This window comes from Schistocerca serialis, chromosome 1 (genome assembly GCF_023864345.2).
Source record: "Schistocerca serialis cubense isolate TAMUIC-IGC-003099 chromosome 1, iqSchSeri2.2, whole genome shotgun sequence".
In the NCBI taxonomy this organism is placed as follows: domain Eukaryota; kingdom Metazoa; phylum Arthropoda; class Insecta; order Orthoptera; family Acrididae; genus Schistocerca; species Schistocerca serialis.
In genome coordinates, this window is record NC_064638.1 from 851,265,934 (window position 1) to 851,289,611 (window position 23,678).

A 23,678-nucleotide genomic window follows, 5' to 3' on the forward strand; every position below is an offset into this window, starting at 1 on the left:
GACTGTGTTACTTCAGTTGAAATGTGTTGACGCCTTCTTTTCTTTGGCTTTCTACCCTCATGGAGGTGCATTTGATCAGAATGTTGAGAATAGAGATAAAGTGGAGTGCAGGATGGAGCGCACCTGCGGCTGTCCCAACCTATGTGTCAGCCTACGTGAGCAATGCTCCTTCCTCATTTGATTAGATTTGATTTGCACCTAGTTCCATATTCAGTTTGTTAAGCGTCTTATAGATATGATGGCCAGGCTGAAACCAGGCGCCACCTCTTTTGGTACACTCCCGAGATGTTATAGGCAGGCTTGTCTGTTATTTCTTAATTAGCATGCGTAGAGAGGTGTCTCGTGCCCGAAAAGTGATTATTGTTGGTTCGTTCCTTGTTTCTGATTCTCCACTGCTGGTGCTTCTGTTCAAATGTGTGTGAAATCTTATAGGACTTAACTGCTAAGGTCATCAGTCCCTCAGCTTACACACTACTTAACCTAAATTAGCCTAAGGACAATCACACACACCCATGCCCGAGGGAGGACTCGAACCTCCGCCGGGACCAGCCGCACAGTCCATGACTGCAGCGCCTAAGACCGCTCGGCTAATCCCGCGCGGCGCTGGTGCTTCTGCTCTTCGTACCTGGGGTGGGACTATCCTAAGAAGAGCTTACGTATTTACAGGAGGAATCGAATGAAGATAGTATAATAAAATACGCGAATCGTCGTTGATGGCCTCAGCCTGCATGGATTAAACAGCATTCCTCTGCACTGGGCAGTGCATTTGATTGCGAAGAAAAAGATCCCTGGCGAAGGTTGCGAACACGCATCCCGAAGCCTCACAAGTAGTAATGTTTCAGCGGAAGTAGTAATGTTTCAGCAGAAGTGTTGGACAGACCTGTGGAGGGGCCTGATTCGTGTTGACCTTCCACTGTTGATAAATGTATTCAGATGTACACGACATTGATTCAATAACTGAAATTCCCTGAATGTGGTACCTGGAATACCCGTACAGATGTATTTCTCAATTTCCTTGATTTTGAGCTGAAGCCTTACGGAAAATATTTGGTCCAGCACAAGGCGTGTGCACTGGAGAATGGCAAATCCGTACAACAGCGAGTTGGATAAAATATACAGTAGCAGAAAATGTCGTTGACCAGATGAGACACAAACTTTTTGAGTAGCCTGCTCACGTCATTCCACTGGAAGACAGCCAGTAAAACTTGTTCCCGATGGAAGAATACTAAAGCGCAGAGCAAGGAATAACTAATGGAATGAGCTACGCAAGGACCTGCTGCTGATCAGTACACTTACCTATAAAGTTGCTCTGGCATTGGAAAACCCAGGAAAATATACGCTGTGTTGGAAAATCCCCCCTACGCAACAGGTTTGTTACTGTATGAGTTCGCCGGCCGTTGTGACCGAGCGGCTCTAGGCGCTTCAATCTGGAACCGCGCGACCGCTACGGTCGCAGGTTTGAATCCTGCCTCGGGCATGGATGTGTGTGATGTCCTTAGGTTAATTAGGTTTACGTAGTTCTAAGTTCTAGGGGGCTGATGACCTCAGATGTTAAGTCCCATAGTTCTCAGAGCCATTTGAACCATTTGAACTGTCTGAGTTCCATCTTCACTTACATCTAAAGAAATGAAGAAATTTGTGTACAAAATATTTTGAGTTAAATTAAAAGATAATGGCCGTTGTAGATTTTTTTTTTTTTGTAGAATTCTAGGATCATACTTCAGAGATGAAATTTATTCGCTATAAGAACGTTGTACAAAGGGCACTGACTTAAAAAGAGGATTTGAAAAACACATCCCAGTAACGTTCACTTTCGTCTCGTAGTTGTTCATGATCGTACAGGGAAACCATTTGCACAAGTCAATGTGTAGAGAATGTGAATAGCTGCCGATGTAAGCGACTATGACAACTGTCAATGTGATAGTCTAGAGACTGGCAAGGAATATGCAAGAAAGATAAGTTTTTAGCGGATGTCCGCACGCTTCCGACATTTCGTATGAGTAGATAATATGTTACAAAGTTTTGGCTCATTTGCAAACGTATATATAGAGGCTTATCCATTCCGTAAAACAGAAAAGGTGGAAACTTCTGGTACGAGTGGCAGTTGAGCAAAGTATTGGGGAGGGCACACCATTCGTCGCACGTTGAAGTAAGTGGGTTCCACTACAGGCAACATGTACGGTTTCCCTGTTGAACAAATGACTTCTTTAATTACGGTTTAAACTATTGGGGAAACGAAGTCCGGTTATAATATTTAAGTTTTCTTACTATGTTAGGTTGATAACTGTGCCTGGGAGAATATCTATCAGACACGAGCATGTCGGGTCATATACCACCCGGCGCTATGCAATATGTAAAACTGACGTGGCGTCAACAGTTGCTGCAGGTAGCACCACTTCGTAAGAATTATTGCAATGAGAAAAAAGGCTACAACTAGTCAGAACTTACCCGAATGTACAATTTATTGTCCCATAATTAGTTTAGACTCTACTCTCATTTTCAGGAAGTCTCTCAAGAAGAGAAATGTTTTCTTTTATCTAAAGCTAACGACCCGGCCTCGCTTCACATGGATAGCATTAAATATCTAAAGACAGACGACTTACATGGCATTGCGTATTTTGTCTGTGGACCACTGCGTAGACTTACAAATAGATTACAGAGAATAATGCTAAGTGACTAAATATCACCATTGTCATATAACTTAAGCGATATAAGCAGCGCACGGCAGGAAAGTTGTCTGCGCGTACGAATGTTATGTGTTCCACATTGAAATAGCCTTTGCTGTGACATCTCTTGCAATGATGGGAACACATCGTGATGCAAGATATGTTCACAACCAATGTAAACATTGTATGCGAATCGTGTGTGTGTGTGTGTGCGCACGTGATTCAATATGTGCCAGAGGCTGACTGACGCTGCACAAATAAAAGAAAAAAAAGGATAATATACGCATGATGTACCAATGTAGCTCGTGTTACAGGACTCCCCTTGTGAAGCTTAGTACGCACTGTGGTGCACTGTTGACACTCATTGCCGCAATTCTTTGTCGAGGACTCTTTATAGCAGATTTCTTCGCCGTGCCACGCAAGGAGTCGTGTCCACATCTAGGCTTGATTCAATGAAGGCAGAAAGGTGAAAGACGAGTCATCCAGTGCGCTGCTGATAGAACGTACTGTATGCAAACGAAGTAAAGTTGCTGATGTTGCTGAAGCAGTTTTTCGGAAAGCGTTTCACTTGTAGCACAAAAAATAAAACACCATATATTTTGAATTCCCATGTTTTTCGTTGTCATTATTCTCAAACGACTGCAAGAGAACTTCTGGTTAAAAATGTTTGATTATTCAAACTGTAAGCTGCACGTCACAGCCTAATGAGGAGGTTGTTATCTCTTTGTTATTGCTCATATTTATTACGACACTTAAAAGACGAGTAACTCACTGCTCGTTATTCGAAGAGTCTGCAGTGAATTAAGAGTGCGAATTGTAACTGACAAGCTAAGGAAAGCAGAAATTGGCAGTCTGAAAGTGTCGTCATATTTCGAAACACATATCCCCACATCATTCAGAGGTGAATGCTAGGTTAAAAGGCAGAGTATAAAAAAGTGACCCAGCTGCGATTCGGTGCCACAGTCTCCCAGTTCCTAGCCATATGCTCTAAGACGACGACACCAGAGACAAATTAGATCCCACTGGCTGCGTTCTCGAGGCACTGCTGCTCTTTCAAGTTATGGTGGCTGTTCGTTAGGTGGCAATGGCATCGTTTTAACAACTTAATTTTAAATCATGATAATTCAGACATTTTGCACAAAATATTTATGAATTATATACAAGAACATTCCTCCTGGAATAGCGTATCTGTTAGTCCCAACCGAATCAAAACACCTACAGCAGATCCTGAGATTAGAATGCATATACAGACGAACGTGAAAAAGCGACATAATTATATATATAGAACATAAGAAATAGTCGAACTTTCGTCAACTACCCCTCCCAGATGATGCCTTCTCTCCCTCCATTCATCCCTCCTATCAACTCTGATCCTCACCTCCTGCTCCCTACCTCTGTCCTTTTTCTCGCGCACCCTCTTGCCCTCCCCTCTTCCATTCTGTTTTCCCCTGCCTACCCTCTCTTTGACTCCATTCTCTCCCCCGAGTCTTTTTTGCTTTCCCCTCCTCTACCTTCCCCCCTCTTTCTTGCGTCTGCTCTGCCCCCCACCCCTTTTTATGTGTCCTCTCCCTCCGTCGGCTACCCCCTTTTGCTTTTTCCTCTCCCCTCTTTTCCCCTCAGCTGTCCGGATCCCCCCCCCCTCTCTGCCATAGGCTGTGTTGACTCATCTTCGTATCTACTCTATAGTGCAGTGCTTAAGAGGGTGTTCAGTGTGGTGCGTCCCCTTTTTTAAGTGTTGCGGACAGAAACCACACTGTAGCTAGGTGTGATTTTTTTTATCTCTTGCGAACAGAAACCAGACTGTCACTGTGTTTTTTTTAATTGTCTGTCTACTATTGTGCCTGTCTACTTACTGTGTGTCTTCATTAGCATCACCAGCCCTTTGTTTCTATATTTTAACTTCTACAACCTTCCGCCATTTTAAAGTTTTAAAAAGTTGTAATGTTGATGTATTAAGTTGTTCTGAAAGCGGTGCTGATTTTCAAAACAATAAAAGCGGGTTAAAAGCTGTGAGCTATCTGGGGAAGTTAACCTTGCATTAATGAGTAACTGTTTCACCAGGTATCCAATCTAGCTTACCAAATTCCCAACCAGACTAACATTAATTATAATCTTTTAATAGTCATCTTACGACAACCGGTGATATATATATATATATATATATATATATATATATATATATATATATATATATATAAAAAGAGAATTTAAATAAAAAGAAATAAATCAGGTTATATTTGGACATTTATTTTAACATTGATCATTGTTCCGTTAAAATTTCAGCATATTAAACTTGATTCATAACTAAACTGGTGCCTTATTTAGGATTGTGAAAATGTGAGTTTGTTGTAATCTTACAGAACACATCAAATATGGAGCCAAGATTGGAAGACTGCATACAACACTGCATTCATAAAATAACACATGAAGAACGTCGAAACATATGCAAGAGGAAATTAGCCACAACCAACCGATTCATTTTTCACCCAAAGAAGTTACGTTCGTTGCGCAATCCTGTCTGTCATGAAATTACCACACACTGGTATACTGAATTCATACTAACTGTCTGTGAAATCTTCCCAAAAAGAATATCTGAGGGCTACTTTGATGATTACACCACATGCTTCATGTGGTCAACTTGGTTTACACAAAGAGAGTAACTCACCAATAATTTTGATACATAAATTACATCGAAACGCAATTTACTATAGAAAAACCTCGAACTGGTTACTATCGTCTTACTATTAACCTGATGGGTCAAACAACTGTATAAGCACGTGGTACTGATCTCACAAAGTACACCCCACGTGGGTTGAACATAAAGAAAAGTTGCTATATTGAAAAATATTGTCAATTCGATACGTTATAATCTCACGCACATTCACATTTAAGATTGATGATCTTAGTTAGAGTTACGGATCATCAACATGTGGTTCCACTTTACTCACAAAGTAGTGACAAAGCAACTACTGGAAGATATTCTGAACTTCACACTCGAATTACACTGCGTTGGAATTTAAGCTAACGTTAGATGTTTTAGATCTAAACCTGAAATAAAGATGATTAAATTTTCAGTTAGGCTGAACTTAAGAAATCCATTGTCCTACGGACTTGGCAGAGACGCACTTAGTCTGAGATCTTACAACTTCCGACGTTCGCCGCAGACAGACTGGTGTGGGCCCCTACCGAGGGTGCTTCCCAGATACAAACGGAAGTGACCAGAGAGGCAGCTTCCTATACCAACATGACAAGGGACGGACAGGACCATACTAAGAATAGAAACCTCTTTGCTTTTAGAAAGCGCAGCTACCTGTTCCGACATTGGTCCTACTGTTCTCTAGCAGACCAGCTTGTCTGCTACCATCGAGCATGCAACTAGAAATACATTTGCTCATTCATCCTTTCACACAGAAGGGAAGGGGGATGACAGTATCTTATCATATACAGTATATAAAAGAAAGCAGATGTAGGTTCCGTATGAGACTGTGTGACGTGAATTACATATAAACTGTGTTTTAAAGTGTAGTAGTGTGACAGATCGTTCTTGTTTATGTGTAAAAGTAACACGTTCCACTACTCAGTCTCCTCCCAGATAGTCAGAAACGCCACAGTAAATTTAGAAGAGGAATTTATGCCGTAAATGACAACAGATTTAAGAAATAAACATGAAAGGAATCCAACAGAGACCTTTCAAAGTCACCTTCTTATCTCCTGTTTTTAATGTTTGTTATCTTCTTATTACGTTTTTAACTCTTCAGTAGCGAAACGCGTACGTTTCATATGTATTCATTACCAGCGATGGCGAGGCATGACAGAATCTCTGACCAGAGAGTTATTTATCGTGGCTAGTCTGCGCTTGACCGCGCGAGACGACAGTGCTAGTAGCGTGTAGTGAGTCGGTAGGAACGGTAGGACGTAGCGAGTCGGCATACGTCCGCGGTGTGCTCTGCCCACGAGTCTTGTCAGGAATGTGGTGGACGATATGTATATTATTGTAGAAGGTAATGAAGCAGCATTGCGCTCAGCTAATAACGTATGTTAATTGTAATTAATTTGTCCAAAAATGATGCCCCAATAATAACTTTTTATAAAGTAACTCATTTAAAGAAAAAGACCCATTTCATGCTAAATAATATTTCCTATGCGTTTCCTCCAAGAATCATAATTAAATATAAGCCAGCATTGCACGAAGCTATGCCGAAAAATAAGAGCATATATAGATGCAGTTTTACTGAGGTAAGAATTTTGGTTTAATTATTTCACAGGGCCGTAGGTCAGCGCTGCTGTCCTTATAAAATTTGTCAGGTTTAACTATTGTTGTTGAGTTGTTACATTCAGTTCATGGTTCATTATTTAATTAATGTTATTGTGGGTTTGTGATCAATCTTCATCCCTTAACGATATTTTGTGGGGAGTTTACATTTGCGCAATTTTTATTCTTTAATTTTGCAAGGAGGTTACGCTTGGCTCACGTTTTCATTATCATTGTCTTTTAATTTCTTGCGGGGAGGTTACACTTGGCGACATCCGGACCAGGATCGTATTTCTTTGAGAATCTTCTGATAAGTAGTCGCATATCTGCTCTTATTTACTTAAATATAATTACCATTTGGCGCTACGCTTTTACTAATTTTGTCACTTTCTTTCACAGATCATTGGCAATTCGTTGCTCTTTGTTGTATTTGTGTTTGTTGCATTTTGTATTGTCTTTGTTTCATTATTGAATAATTGTGATTTGTGTTAAAATGCCGCGAAAAACTGTTAATAGTACATCGCGAGGTATAATGAGTGAAATAACCGACTTAAACAACTTGACCGATAGTACTTGCGACATGCAGTGTAATGATGACAATCCTCCATTTACGGACAATCAGTGTGTACCGACCACTAATATTGATTTTTATCCTAGTTATGAACAAACGAATACAATTGTGTCCTCTGTTAATTTGACGACAACTGATGACGCGGGACGTTCTGTTACGATGAACGCTGCCCAGCTTGAGACACCCGGTTTGCTAAATTTACGTAATGAACAGACAAATTTCTCTAATGAAATCGAACAGTGTAATCAAAATGCGTCGGATTTATTTAATTCCGATTTAGTGACCAACAGTGTACATCTGATTAGCAAACATCTTCAAGAATCACAGAATGTCCAAATGGATACACAAAACGTGACAATTGCAGACACACCATTACACAGTACAGAGAATAGAGATGTTCATTTTAGATTTGATCAAATTATGGCAATATTGCTAGAACAGAAATAAGAATTCAAACAACTTAATAAAAAACAAGACAACCTTAAGGAAGATAACAAACAACTTACTGAAAATTTCAAACAACTTAATGAAAAAGAAGACAACCTTAATGAAAATTTCAAACAACTTAGTGAACAGAACAAACACCTTAATGAAAAATTAGACAACAATTCCAGACAGTTAAATGAAAAATTAGACAACAATTCCAAACAGCTGAGTGAACAGATTAGAGCCGTTGCCGCGCAGTGTCATGATACTAAGGAACAATTACGCGAGGAAATTGAGGCTTGTGCTAGGAAAAGTAGCGAAGAAATTAGATCTGTTGCGCAAGAATTAAGAGATATGCAAACAACTACAACAGAATCACTTAGAGACGAAATTAGTGCAGTCGGTAAACAATGCTCTGAAAAAGCAACACAATTACGCGACGAGTTTAAATTAATGACAGCAGAACTTTCGCGCACAATGGATGCAAAAATAGACGCGAAATTCGACCAACAGAACACTCAAATTGAGGAACGTTTTAATCTTCACCTACAAAACAGTGATACGCGTTTCCGTAAATTTATACAGGATCAGAATAAAGTAAAACGACAAGTCATGGAAACAATCACCGCACAGAGGCAGGAAGATAAACGTAAATTGTTTGCGAAGGCAAAAACATACGTAGACAACAATATTGCTACAGTGTCCGACGAATTTAGTACCATCAAACAGTTGAACACAGAATTACGTGATGAAATTTGCGATCTTAAATCGAAAACAGACCCACACACAGCAGACTTTCAGACAGTGACAGACAGACTCGAACAATTAGAACTAACACAGGATTCCGAAGTCATCAAAGCCGACGTTAAAAAATTGAACGAAACCACACGTAAAATACAAAAACAGATTAATGCCTCTGACACTAAAACCGATGATCAGGTAAAAATACTGACTGAAAAATATGAAGAATTGGCCAGTCGTATTGACGTTATTGAAAATAATAATGACAGCAAATCAGACGATACTTCACCGGTTTCGTTTAACCAAACACCTGAATTCCAAAACCTACAGCAGACAATCAGTGAGATAGATTCATCTAATAATACATTACGTAGAAAATTGTCAAGTTTACAGCAAGAAGTAACAGAGATGAAAAATATTTCAACGTTTAACACGTCACATGGCACGACACATTCCGAACATTTCTCACAATCACACAGCCAGTATAATTTAGGTAATCTACAGAGAGTACGTGAGTTAGATACCGAACAGTCACAGTCAAATAGATTTTCATTCAATCCTGAACCGGTTCCGACATACAGAGACGATAATTTTGATTACAAACATTTTCTATCAGTGAAAAAATTTAAAGTATTTAAAAATGACAGAACACAGATTCACCCCCTGGATTGGATACAACAATTCAGCTTTGCTTTTCCACCGACTTGGCCCGTAACACATAAACTTGAATTTATTTGCAGTTTTTTGGAAGGCGAACCGGCAACTCGTATGAGACCGATCGCGAGACAATGCAATTCGGTAGAAGAATTTCAGAATGCTTTTCTGTCAGCGTATTGGTCGAAGACGACACAGCGCGGAATTAAAGATCAACTAATTAGTTTACCAAATTATGAGAACTCAAATTTTTCCACTGTCACGCAATTTTTTGAGCACATGGTCCAACAAAACCAGTACTTACGTGAACCATATAGTGAATCTGCACTTATTTAACTATGTATCTCTAAATTACCACGATCATTAAGAGTGTCACTTTTAACGGGTCAGCAAAAGGAAAATATATCGGCATTCATAGATCTGTTACAGCTTTTGGAAGTGCAGCAATCGGATTATTCCTTTATAAACAAAAATTTTTCATATAGTAACCAAGGTCAACAAACATACAGTAATTACGATCAGCCACGCAATTACAATAGCAAAGCTAATAGACGCTTCAGGAACGACAACCACCAGAATTCTAATAACAGGCAAAATTTTAATTATCAGTATCGACAAAATTATCAGCAAGAAGAACCACATTTTAGCAACAATAGAGGTTTTTCACCGCAGCAGCAACAAAACCAACCGGCTAGCATACGTAACCAACAATGTAATGCACAAGGTCAACCAAGCTTTAATGTTTCGCCGCGTACACGTATAGTCTCAGCTCCAACAAATAGTAACGCAGAGCAGCAAGGAAATAACTACGTACAGAAAACACAATATTTCAATTCCTATCGCAATGCACCGTATAGGAATGACTATCACGACAGACGTAAAAACAATGAGCACAATTATCAACATACGTTTAATAACAGTCAGTCTTACCAGCAGCAAAATGATCAGCAACAACATATTCTCATGAATGAACCCGACAGTAGGTATCATCCAGAACGTAATACGTCTGGAAGAAATAACAGAACAGTTCAAATAGTCGAAATGCCACAACATCCTCCAGAAAACAAAAACATGTCAGATAGAATTTGACTAGATACTGTATAGGTCGCATCTTCCAATAACACAAGCACTACTTTTGACACGCAGAATGTTGTTCACGAAAATGTTATTACTTTTGACGATATCAGAGACACTCTTTTGCAGGAAAGACCAATTGTTCAGAAAACCATTTCACATCCTGTCATCGAAATTAAAATTGGTTCATCGAAATTTTCAGCAGTAATCGATTCTGGATCACCTATGTCAGTTATAAATGAAGAAACTTTCAACGAGTGTAACAAAAGGAATACCTATCCTACGTTACCATTATGCAAAATGAAAGTAAAAGGAGCAGTATCTAGTAAAGGAGTAGACGTTAAATTAGAGACACATTTATCATTTTGTATTGCAGGTCACACATTTCACTCAAATTTTTGGATTGTTCCTTTATTGACAACAGACGTTATTTTAGGTACTAATTTTCTGGTACAACACGACGCAGTTATTGATTTTCAAAATTCCTATTTAATGTTGAAGGATGAAAATGTGCAATTGGCTTTAGAATTTCAGCACTCATTATTAATCGCACAGAGGTCATTTCCGTATCACGTAGCATAGACTGTAATTCCACATTGTTCACAGATACGTACGTACATAACTATAATACTCCAGACGAAGCTGACTATGGCGTAATACAGATGATTTCTGATAAAGTTAAACAAAGCAGTGCAAATACAGACGACGAACGCACTCAACTACACAAAATTCTTTTACAGCAAGCTCCAGTTTTTGACAATGTTCCTGGTACGATGTCCGGTTTTATGTATGAATTTCAAGTTAAACAGCACGAAACATTTAAAGCCAAACATTATCCTATTCTGTATATTCAAAGAGAGCAAGTTAAGAAAGAATTGCAAGATATGCTCGACCAAGGAATTATTGAACCGGCAGTTAGTTCATGCATAAACCCGCTCCATATTGTTAAGAAAAAGGATGGCTCACTTCGTCTTGTACTTGATTCGCGTAACATCAATGTCATAATTATTAATGAAACAGATCGACCACAGACACTAGAGGAACTACTACAGAAATTTCACGGTACTGCTGTTTATTCTACATTAGATCTGAAATCGGGATTTTGGCAAATTCAGCTCCATCCGAACTGCAGAAAGTACACAGCTTTTCTCTGTTTTGGTGAATGTTATCAATTTTGCAAATTACCGTTCGGTTTAACTATTTCTTCAGTAGATCTTATTCGCGGCTTGAATACAATACTTCCGACAGAACTTAAAGGCAGAATTACAACTTACGTAGACGACATTCTTATTGCAGAAGCTAACTGGTCTGAACACAATCTGATTCTTGAACAACTGTTGCAAACTTTTCGTGCACAAGGACTCACAGTTAATCTCAGTAAATTGCATTTTGGCAAAACTTCTATAAAATTTCTTGGACATGTAATTTCAGCAGAAGGCATTGCGCCTGACCCAGAAAAACTTCATGCTTTACGTGACATTACTGTTCCTACGACGAAGAAACAACTACGCAGCTTTTTGGGTTTAATTAACTTTTTTCGTAAATTTATTCATCACTCTGCTTTAGACACCCCTAGATTATGCCAATTGACAGGGAAAAACACTATTTGGTCGTGGATAAGCAAGCACATTCTGAATTTATGAACCTGAAACATGCTTTGTTGAATGCACCACTTTTATCGCACCCAGATCTTACTAAAAATTTTTCCATTGCTACCGACAGCTCTAACACCGCTTTAGGCGTACATATTTTTCAGCAAATTGAAGAAGATGGTTGTACAGTAATTAAAAACATCGCATTTGCAAGTCGCATTTTGCACCTGCTGAACGAAATTATTCCGTTACAGAACTTGAAACATTATGTGTTGTTTGGGCCTTTACGAGATTTCGGCATTTTCTTTATGGAAGACATACTACTGTTTATACAGACCACAGAGCGATACAATTTTTACTTTCGGCTAAATTTACACACGACAGATTAAGCAGATGGAAACTTTACTTGCAGGAATTTAATTTTACAATTGTTCACATTCCCGGCACACAAAATGTTGTAACAGACGCACTATCTCGTTCTCTCGGCAACAATCAACAAGACATCGCAACCAACTTCTGCAAAGCAAATTTCAGAATCATGTACATTCAACAAGTTGCATTTGAAAATTTCATTTCGTCGTCATTACAAGACATAGCACAAGAGCAGAGTAAAGACAACGTGTGGAAAGAAATTAAACACCTTTGGCAAGATAGGAATAATGTTACAATTAGAAACCATTACACTGTACGCAATAACATTCTGTTTCGCCGCTCTCATCCTGACAGCAACAATTGGTTATTATGGATTCCTGACGAGCTTGTTAACAAATTAATCTGGTATACTCATTTACGTTACGCACATTACGGAGCTAGAAAATGTTTTCTTATACTGAGACAGAACTGTTATTTTGCCAACATGGAGAAACGTATACGACGAGTTTTAGCGTCATGTAAAATCTGCCAGAAAGCTAAATCAGACACGACTTCACATATTCCTCCATTACATCCCATTGTACCTGTTAAATTGAGACGTATGGCCGCTGTAGACATTTTGGTCCGATTCCCAGAACTAATAGAGGTTTTTGCTATATCTTTGTCGCTGTTGAACTCACTTCAAAATTTGTTAACTTCACTCCGTTACGCAAAGCTACTGCTAAAACTGTTTCGAAAGCATTTGTAAGACATTTTCTATTTCATGTAGGGCATGTGTTGAAAGTAATTTCTGACAATGGATCACAGTTTCGATCTGCTATATGGACACGTACGTTACGAGCTAGAAACATTTCTCCGATCTATATATCCAGGTACCATGCTTCTTCGAACCCTTGTGAACGATTAATGAAAGAAATTGGTAAACTGTGTAGAATATACTGCCATAAAAGACATATTGATTGGGACACACACATACACTCATTCCCGGATGTAATTAATTCCATACCAAATGAATCCACTATGCTATCTCCGTCTGTTATACTGAAAAATGTTGAACCACATAACAAAATTAAAGTATTAGTAACATTTCCTACATCTCGTCGACTACGACACCATGAAATAATTGACATTGCGCTGAACAACATCAAACGTGCCGCAGAGCGCCGAAGAAGACAACAAAAACAGGTTTGTATACGCCGTGACTTTCACGTTGGACAGATGATATTAGTACGTACACACTATTTATCCAACAAAATAAGAGGTAGGTGCAGTAAATTTGAGCTTCTATACGCAGGTCCATATCGAATTCGTAGCATTCCTCACCCCAATGTAGTACATGTCGAAACTTTGAGAACCAGAAAAACCAAAGGGAACCACCACGTATCCAACGTCAAACCTTTTATTGAATGAAGATACTTTATGATTTATCAGACTGTAATGCCTTTTCCTAATTTTTATGACGGCTTATGCAATTATATTCACATGAACACCTACTGATGATTATCGTAATTTTTTCTTGGCAAGTGCCCGGCAAGGTAAGGTTAGCAGGTCGCTTTTCTTGTCGTTGCACATCAGACCGTGCACTTTTCCATTTTTTTATGTATGTATGATTGTTTTCCTGTTTGTTTGTATGCATTATGAAATAGTTAAGATATAGCAAACACCAGTTGACTTTGACATTTTTGCCCTATGATATCTCAACATCGTGACTATTTTTACATTTTTTGCTGCTGCATTATGATATTCTGTGTACATTTTTGCATCTGAACACTGCCTATATTTTTTGACATAATACGTTTTCTGTCATGCTATGCTGTATGCTTAATTATATCACTATAAACCAGTTTTTATCTAATGGGTATATGAATTAAATGCAAGACATTAATCTTTGTTCATCATTTTCAGAAAGAAATAATGTGTAAAGGAAATAAATTAAACAGAAATGGGAATTTCACCTACGGAATAAACGAAAGAAGATGCAATACCTCATGAGGAAGAGTAAATGGATCAGAATTAACAAGCATTAACAAGAATATACTATACACATCGTGGAATAGCAGTCTTAACTAATTTTTTTCTTTCAGAATACAAGGCGATTGATGCAGGCTGTCAGACAGAACTTCACATCTTAGTTTTAGTGAGGAAATATGCTAGAAATAAGGAATAGTTGTGTAATGAATAATGAAGTGATTTTTTTTGCAGATGATAATGAATGATGATGAATAATGATGAAGAATATGCAGCTATGAATAATGAAGGTTTTCTTTACATGTGATGATAATAATGGAGTTATGATAATGAAGTGATGGATAATGAAGTTTTTTTCTTTACAGATGAGGATGATGTTGAAGTTTATGTATTCATGCTCTGTAGTTATTTAAGTATTTGTTGCAGTTCGTTTTGACAGTATGTGTTATATCGTATGGTATAATGACTGAAGGTTTTGGAAAGGACAGCTAGGGAACACATTTTATACACATTTCACTACCTGTTAATTCGAAGTTCACTACTTTTCAGCATAAAATGCGTTTCTTCTTTCAGTCTAATAATCCATTTTTGTATATTTTGCAGGAGAAATTATTCATGAAATTAATGTACTATAAGCAGTTGTTCATTAAACACATGTCATTTATGAATGTGATTACATATACTCTACTTGTTTCATAATCTTGATACAGCTGACTCATGACGAATGACGTTACACATCTTCATTTGCAGCAATAACTCAAAAGCAAATATTGTTATTAATTATCGATCCCAACGCAATGCATTGCTAGCACAAAAAAATGCTTTGCAACTGGCAAATGAATGCCACTGATTAATGCAATAAGATGAACTATGAGGTCAATGTTTACTATAATTAGATTAATTATGCCATTTATTAACTCATTTTCAATGATGACTTCTGATGGTTTGTAATTAGGCAATGAATACCAATGTGCTCTGTAAATGACTTCTGATGGTTTGTAATTAGTCAATGAGTGCCAATGTTCTCTGTGTATGATTTCTGATGGTAATTAGGCAATGAGTGCCAATGTTCTCTGTAAATGACTTCTGATGGTTTGTAATTAGTCAATGAGTGCCAATGTTCTCTGTAAATGATTTCTGATGGTTTGTAATTAGGCAATGAGCGCCAATGTTCTGTGTAAATGACTTCTGATGGTTTGTAATTAGGCAATGAGTGCCAATGTTCTCTGTAAATGACTTCTGATGGTTTGTAATTAGTCAATGAGTGCCAATGTTCTCTGTAAATGACTTCTGATGGTTTGTAATTAGGCAATGAATGCCAATGTTCTCTGTAAATGATTTCTGATGGTAATTAGGCAATGAGTGCCAATGTTCTCTGTAAATGACTTCTGATGGTTTGTAATTAGGCAATGAGTGCCAATGTTCTCTGTAAATGACTTCTAATGGTTTGTAATTAGGCAATGAGTGCCAATGTTCTCTGTAAAGTTACTCATGAACATTATTCTGTAATACTACATACATGGTAGAGAAATGTTCAATGACTGAGCAATGAGTGCCACCCATTACTAGTGTAATTCTCAATGAAGGCTAGTATGTGACTTAATGTCCTTCACATTCTAACCTAATTACCTGGAATTACTGCAATATCCGTTTGTCCTGTATATCCTCATGATCATGGAGCACTATATTTGGTTTTTGCACTAATTCTACGTTGCTGTAACAGACAAGAACATGGTGTTGACACGACATGCTGTCCACCACAATGAGCGATGAGATGCTGTTATGGTCCCACTGTTTGGTGTACCTAATGTACTACCAAAAGGATAACATGGAATATTACTACGGCATTTCAGTGTCTTGGCTACGCTGATTAATACTTCAGGGAAAAGAACTTCAGATTGCCTCACTTGGTGTTGTGCTTCTGTAGAAAGATATGGACTTTCAGTGCAGCTGCGTGCAACCTAAAGTGCTACAACCATTACGCAATCCTTCCCTTTCCTATCCTAATTCTTGTAACATATTAAAAATAATTTTGTTATCATGATTTGTATTCATGGCCTATACATTTTGTGATTTGCTGATATGTTCTGAACTACAGTGCATGTGCACTTTTGTCATTTTGTTAACGTTTTTTCTACTCATTGCATATACATTTTTTGTGATTTGCTGATATGTTCTGTACTACTGTGCGTGTGCACTTTTGCCATTTGTGAATATGTTTTGTACTCATTGTATATATTTTGTCTTTGCCTGATATGTTCTGTACTCAGTGCATGTGCGCTATATTTACTTCATGTTCTACACCTATATATATCTGTATATATTCTGTAATTGTAAAGTTAATTAGTTAAGAAAAAATTTGTTGCTCATGGCAAGTCCAAATGACTCACCATCGCTGCCAAATTTTTGCCCCCCCAGTGGAGGGTTATGAAACGCGTACGTTTCATATGTATTCATTACCAGCGATGGCGAGGCATGACAGAATCTCTGACCAGAGAGTTATTTATCGTGGCTAGTCTGCGCTTGACCGCGCGAGACGACAGTGCTAGTAGCGTGTAGTGAGTCGGCAGGAACGGTAGGACGTAGCGAGTCGGCATGCGTCCGCGGTGTGCTCTGCCCACGAGTCTGGTCAGGAATGTGGTGGACGATATGTATATTATTGTAGAAGGTAATGAAGCAGCATTGCGCTCAGCTAATAACGTATCTTAATTGTAATTAATTTGTCCAAAAATGATGCCCCAATAATAACTTTTTATAAAGTAGCTCATTTAAAGAAAAAGATCCATTTCAAGCTAAATAATATTTCCTATGCGTTTCCTCCAAGAATCATAATTAAATATAAGCCAGCATTGCACGAAGCTATGCCGAAAAACAAGAGCATATATAGATGCAGTTTTACTGAGGTAAGAATTTTGGTTTAATTATTTCACAGGGCCGTAGGTCAGCGCTGCTGTCCTTATAAAATTTGTCAGGTTTAACTATTGTTGTTGAGTTGTTACATTCAGTTCATGGTTCATTATTTAATTAATGTTATTGTGGGTTTGTGATCAATCTTCATCCCTTAACGATATTTTGTGGGGAGTTTACATTTGCGCAATTTTTATTCTTTAATTTTGCAAGGAGGTTACGCTTGGCTCACGTTTTCATTATCATTGTCTTCAAACTTTATTGCGGGGAGGTTACAGTAGGCTGAAGAGCGGCATATTAAGCTGCTGCCAGTCCCCCCTTTCCCCTCTGGAGGGAATCAAAATTCAATAAAGGAAAACAAATAGTCGAATTACAAAATGGTTCAAATGGCTCTGAGCACCATGGGACTTAACTTCTGAGGTCATTAGTCCCCTAGAACTTAGAACTACTTAAACCCAACTAACCTAAGGACATCACACACATCCATGCCCGAAGCAGGATTCGAACCTGCGACCGTAGCGGTCGCGCGGTTCCAGACTGTAGCGCCTAGAGCCGCTCGGCCACTCCGGCCGGCGTCGAATTACAAAAAAATGGTTCAAATGGCTCTGAGCACTATGGGACTTAACATCTATGGTCATCAGTCCCCTAGAACTTTGAGCTACTTAAACCTAACTAACATAAGGACATCACACAACACCCAGTCATCACGAGGCAGAGAAAATCCCTGACCCCGCCGGGAATCGAACCCGGGAACCCGGGCGCGGGAAGCGAGAACGCTACCGCACGACCACGATCTGCGGACCGTCGAATTACAGATTGACTTTGTGTCACAGGAGATAATTCACGCTTTTTTATGAGAAGTATGTAAATTTACTTACGAAACGTGAGCCGCCATTTGCAAATGAGCTTAGGCTTTAAACGCAATACGAGTGTACACGTTGTTCACATGACAAAATTATAACTTGACCGCTGTTTCCTCATCTCATGTTTCTATCGATCCGCCCCGTTCTCAAGCCATAATCTAAAAATAATTTCATGCCTGATGTCTTCTCCAAATGGAGTTTAATTTTTCATCAGCGTAATGGCTCGTGCCACAAAATCACTTTCTCGCTTTTATGGTGTAACAATCACGAACGCGAATTACGTTTGAAGTCTTAGCTAATTGCTTCTACGTGTAGTTGGACAGTCGAGTACATTTCATGTTTAATTTGTGCAGACTGGACATGAAGCTACTTTGTAAAATACAGGAAATGCGTGATCTTCACTTCGACAGTCTGTCTTGTGCCAAATACCTCCCCAGGTTCGTCATAATGACTGATAGTATTCATTGCTTGAACAACTACGACTGTATTGAGTGCCATAGAAATACTATCATACTTATACGCTGAGTGATAATAACGTTCTGGCTGGTCAAAGTGTACCTGCGTATGTGCACTTGTGCTACCGATACAGTTTGCAGCAGAGAGGAACTAGTTTTCCGCTTCTATTGTCAGAAAGACTGTACACCTCTTATCTGCCTAATTTCACTGATTTCCTCGTTGTGCACACAGGGAGCTATAAGTATCACGAAACTGGTATATTTCAGACTTTGGGATGAAGTATGGCGAAGAGATAAAGAAAGAAAAAAAAGTAAGATCAGTTTTTTTGCGATTCAGGACCTTGTAACACTACTAACGCAAGCATACTGAGCACTTACGTAACACGACCGTGTTGAGTAAACAAAGTTCTTTCCATCTTCTGCATGACGTATTTCATTCTCATTAATCATGGCTAATATACGCTCGAAATACGAACTAAACAGACTAACCCTAAAGAAAGATTTGTGTCGATTTGCTTCACATGGAAATTACTATTTCTTAGTATATTATAGTGGTATACAGTATACTATGGTCTTCCGCACTAAGCCTTTTTCACGTGTTCATGATGTTTAGCTTATGAAAGAGCGCTAAAACTGCGCTGACAGGCAGAACTGATAAGAGGCGGTTTTTTTTTCTTTCATACACGCGATTTGTATTGCATTTTATCATCTCTAGGATTACTTAACTATTATCTCGAGCAAGTTTTCTGCTTTAATACACTCTCCGATTCCCGCCTCGGCGTTCTACCGGCAAGCGTTAGAATCAGCACACAGTCCTACCAATATTTCGGCTTAGTCAGTTACGAATATAGTAAATGACAGTAGAGCCATCACACTCCATCACGTTTACGTCAGAGATACCGTATTTAAGGTGCTTTCTTCCTCCACCTCTCACTTACGTAGCTGCAAATGCATCCTACCAGGTCCGGTATCCCGGATATTCTCGTATTCTTTGGACATTCTAGTTTTCCTCGAAATAAAATAAGAAAAACAATGTGACATCCGGGGCGTTATTATGTTTCTCAATATAAGAACACACATGTACGTCATTACTTCTTTGGGACTCGACGAAACTGTTGCTCCGCATATCCAGTGACAAAATAATATATATCATCCGCAAGGGAAGTTAATTTTATTTCACACCCTGTACAGAGAAAATGTAACATACCCAGGGAGCTTCCAGTTCACTATTGATATTAATTTATTTTCGGTAAGTGTTATACTTATTTTTAATCACTTCCATTTATGCAATCACGGACCACTAAATCATATAATAAAGTTTTTCACTGACCGAAATTGGGAAAGAATATTTCAGAACTGTGGCTTTCCTTCCATTGCCTCCAGGGTAGTAAACAAATTTTTGAACCGACGCTTTCAGTCATCAACATAATCACGGCGTCCGTCTGGTAATACCTAATATCATGTTTACCAGAATACAAACCATAAAGGTTGAGGACATGAATCCCACACATGTAACTCATAGGCATGTAACTTTTGTTGGCCAATAGCAATCATACCACTTGAAATTGGGCTGCTTTGGCTTCAGGAAGGGCGTCCATTAGTTACACGGTTTCCAACTAACTTCATCCAGTATCTCCAATAGAAGCAATAGTTTCAGTTGCGAGCCTAGTGATTTCATCTATTTAACATAAATTTATTTATAATTCCTACCGTAATGCGATGATAGGAGATGTTGTGCAAGAAGGAACGTACCAAGCCGGCCGAAGTGGCCGTGCGGTTAAAGGCGCTGCAGTCTGGAACCGCAAGACCGCTACGGTCGCAGGTTCGAATCCTGCCTCGGGCATGTTTGTTTGTGATGTCCTTAGGTTAGTTAGGTTTAACTAGTTCTAAGTTCTAGGGGACTAATGACCTCAGCAGTTGAGTCCCATAGTGCTCAGAGCCATTTGAACCATTTTTGAACGTACCAAGGATTATTTCCAGTCTGAAGTGTTGGTCCTAATGACGTTAATTATCCACAGAACACGCACTTCGGTGTCATAAACCTCATCCTTGCCATAACCTGGAAAGAGACATGTAGGCATGTGACATATTTTTGGCAGGCATTATCCACCTGTTCATTAATAACACGTCGTCCGTTTCTTTGGGTTTTACACACGTTTTCAGATTTCAAAAACTATTTGTGTAATGTTTTCATCATTTTGTAGTGAAGCACAGATTTTTGATACACGCGAGTAAACTGCCTTTGCAGACGTGGATGAAGTCCAAGTTTGGTAGTGTCTGTGTCGCCCGGCCACCAAGAGCTGTTGCAGGACGATTGATTCACGGATCCAGTTATATGGCTCCTTCCGTGTATAGCGATTTTACGACTATGACGAGTGGGGCCTGAAGATGGCATCAATGTAATGCCGAACCTGGTAGCACTTAGAAGTTCATAAAATAAAATAAATTTGCACAATACCTACCGCTGTTGCTAAATTATTGCAGCAATAAAGTAAAAAAAAATAATAATAATATTCTCATGGATGTTTTGACTCTCCCACCTTCAACAAGCCGCTAATTTCTAAATCGATAATTTACAAATTAGAATCACTTTCTGTTTTTGTGGCGAAATGTTTGGCTTCGGAAAGGTAGCAGTCAAATGTAAGCTACGGTCATATTATTTAACCTAATGAAATCCAAGTGGCGGTCGTTGGCGTAGGAAATGGGAGGCTAAGAGCATTGTTACGCAACTGCTGCGTTCGCCGAATTGTAGCTCTGTTGTCAGCCCTATTATCCTTTTCTGCTGTGTTGACACGTAGAGCCACTGTTATTCTGCGTCGCAGGGACAGGGCCTCGGACACTTGTTTGCTTCTCGTAGACCTCCGCGGGAAGACCGGCCCGGTCACTCGCTTCGGGGAATTGTTTTTTCCTGCGCACGCTGCAGAAATCCTGCAAGAGAGGCTGACGACGCAGGACGTTGTTTGCGCCGCGACGCGGGTTGAATAACATTTACGTAAGGCGGGCTGCGGCGGCGGCGGCCGGGTCGCTGTGTCAAGGTCGGCGCGTCGCTGACCGCCCGCCGCGCCAAGGACGCCGCGCGACCCACATGCGGCCGGCCGGCGTTCCCGCGAGCGCCGTGGAGCCAAGGGCGGGCGGCCAACGCTCGCCGGCCGCTGCATCTGCAGCGCGTGCGCGCCGGGGAGCGGCTGCGAGGCAACGACTTCCCAGGAGCGGCCGTTCACTGTTCCCGTCACGACGAATGCCGGACATTTGCCACACCTGCCCCTTCGCCAGGTAGCTTGAGTAGCGATCCCGCAGGTAAAGCCGTCGGCACACGGACCGTGCATCCGAACGTTGAGCGTGCCGAGTTTCTGACGTCATAGCGTGGAGTAGCAGTCTTTCCGAACGTGCAGAGCAATATCTGGCATGTCAGATATTCGGAGCATGCGTCTGAGCGTTGCCCAATGAGATGGCACAACGCCACCTACGTCACACGCACGGCGTCTCCCTTCAGTACAGAGCAGGCCCCCACAACCTCACGAGTGGTCGACTGTGAAGAGCGGACAAATTGAATAGCTGGGCGGCGGCCATTAGAGTGGTAAACTGACGCGCGGAGTTCGAATGTTTATATATCGCTTTTGGTTATAAAATGCCTTCCCTTGAGTTAGGTCACAAACATAATGCCTCATTTAAATACGTTACTACAACAGACTTTTTAATTTATGAACAAACAGCAAATAGTCACTGTTTACGAATTTATCTTACATACTACATGGAATCCGCCGTAGCTAAAAGTTATGTACTGGACCCCTAGCATTTTTCGTAGTTCATTTACGATAAATGTACGCAAAATGCATCGAAATACTCGAAGATTTGCCCACTATATTAATAGATATTTTCTGACTCTACCTTGCTTTAGATTTTATGACGAGAAGTGCGTTATATATGGCATAGTGCTTTGGCAACTCACGACCAAATTATCAAGTTTCAACCTAACCTAGACCATGAAAACACTACCGATCAGCCAACTTTCTTCAAAATGATCAGAACATATAAAATGGTTTTCTGTCGGTCGGAAATGTTGCCTCCTGGCAGCGTGTAACCATTTTTGTAACAGCTGTGGTTTTGAGAAAGGAAACCTGCAAATAGATGCACAGACATTATGCTAATACCGTGTTACAAAACCATTTATTAAGCAAGTGCACTGACATACAAAACAACTTAAAATATTCACTTACCTGTGAAATGTAATATTCGTTCCTTTCTCGAATTTATTTGTACAATTAATCGCTGCACGACTCTTCACATTGTACTTCTTTTGATTGGAACGTACAGACAGTAGAATTACGAGTAACAAATACTGTATGTACGTCCCAACAAATATACAACGTTGAATCAGGGTCATCATAAACAACAGTACTACACAACACATCAGACTACAACCACTATAATGGCGTCCAGCCGAAGGTTCAAATTATCCCGCGACTGCAGCGCCATCAGTGAGTCTAGTTATTTTTTACAAGGTCTTTGGTACAGAGTTGTGAGGCGCCTTATTGGCATTCATTTTTTTTTCTTTATTGATTTTTAATTCCCCCATAGGGGGCGGGCCAACATCAGCTTAGTACGTTGCTCTACAGCCTACAGACTTTTTTAAAAACGGAAGAAGAAACAAGAAAAACAGGCGATTTAACGGTGACTTAAAGTGTAAAATGGCGGAAAAATGCGGAAAGTTAAAACAGAAAGCAAAAGGGGTTGGCAATGTTAATAAAATACACAGGAATCAGACAAGTAACATAGGAGACACACAATTAAAAAACATGGCGACAGTCTGGTTTCTGTTCGCAAGAGATAAAAAAAATCACACCCAGCGACAGTATGATGGCCGTTCGCAACACTTCCCAAAATACACAACACGGAACATTCACTGTAAAAACACTCACAGTAAAATACTGCATGAAAATGGCGGCACAAAGATGACACTCCCGAGCCAAAGGCAGATTGGGGGGGGGGGGCGGACCTGGAGGAGGGGGAAAAACAAGGAGGGAGGAGAGGAAAAAACGAAAACGAGGGGGGGGAACCAAGGAGGGAGAGGGGCAGGGCGGACGCGAGAGGGAATGAGAAGAGGCAGAGGAGGGAAGTGCAAAAGGACTCGGGGGAG

The 23,678-nt window shown here is 39.7% G+C and overlaps 1 long non-coding RNA gene across 1 annotated transcript in view; it reads left to right on the forward strand.

Annotated features, from left to right (window-relative positions):
* The first annotated feature begins 14,593 nt into the window (after nt 1–14,593).
* The window catches only part of LOC126485305 (uncharacterized), a 30,705-nt gene continuing 21,620 nt past the window's right edge, over nt 14,594–23,678 (forward strand). Inside the window, exon 1 of the long non-coding RNA XR_007587975.1 lies at nt 14,594–16,984. This is a non-coding gene — a long non-coding RNA (uncharacterized LOC126485305). The remainder of the gene's footprint in view (nt 16,985–23,678) is intronic.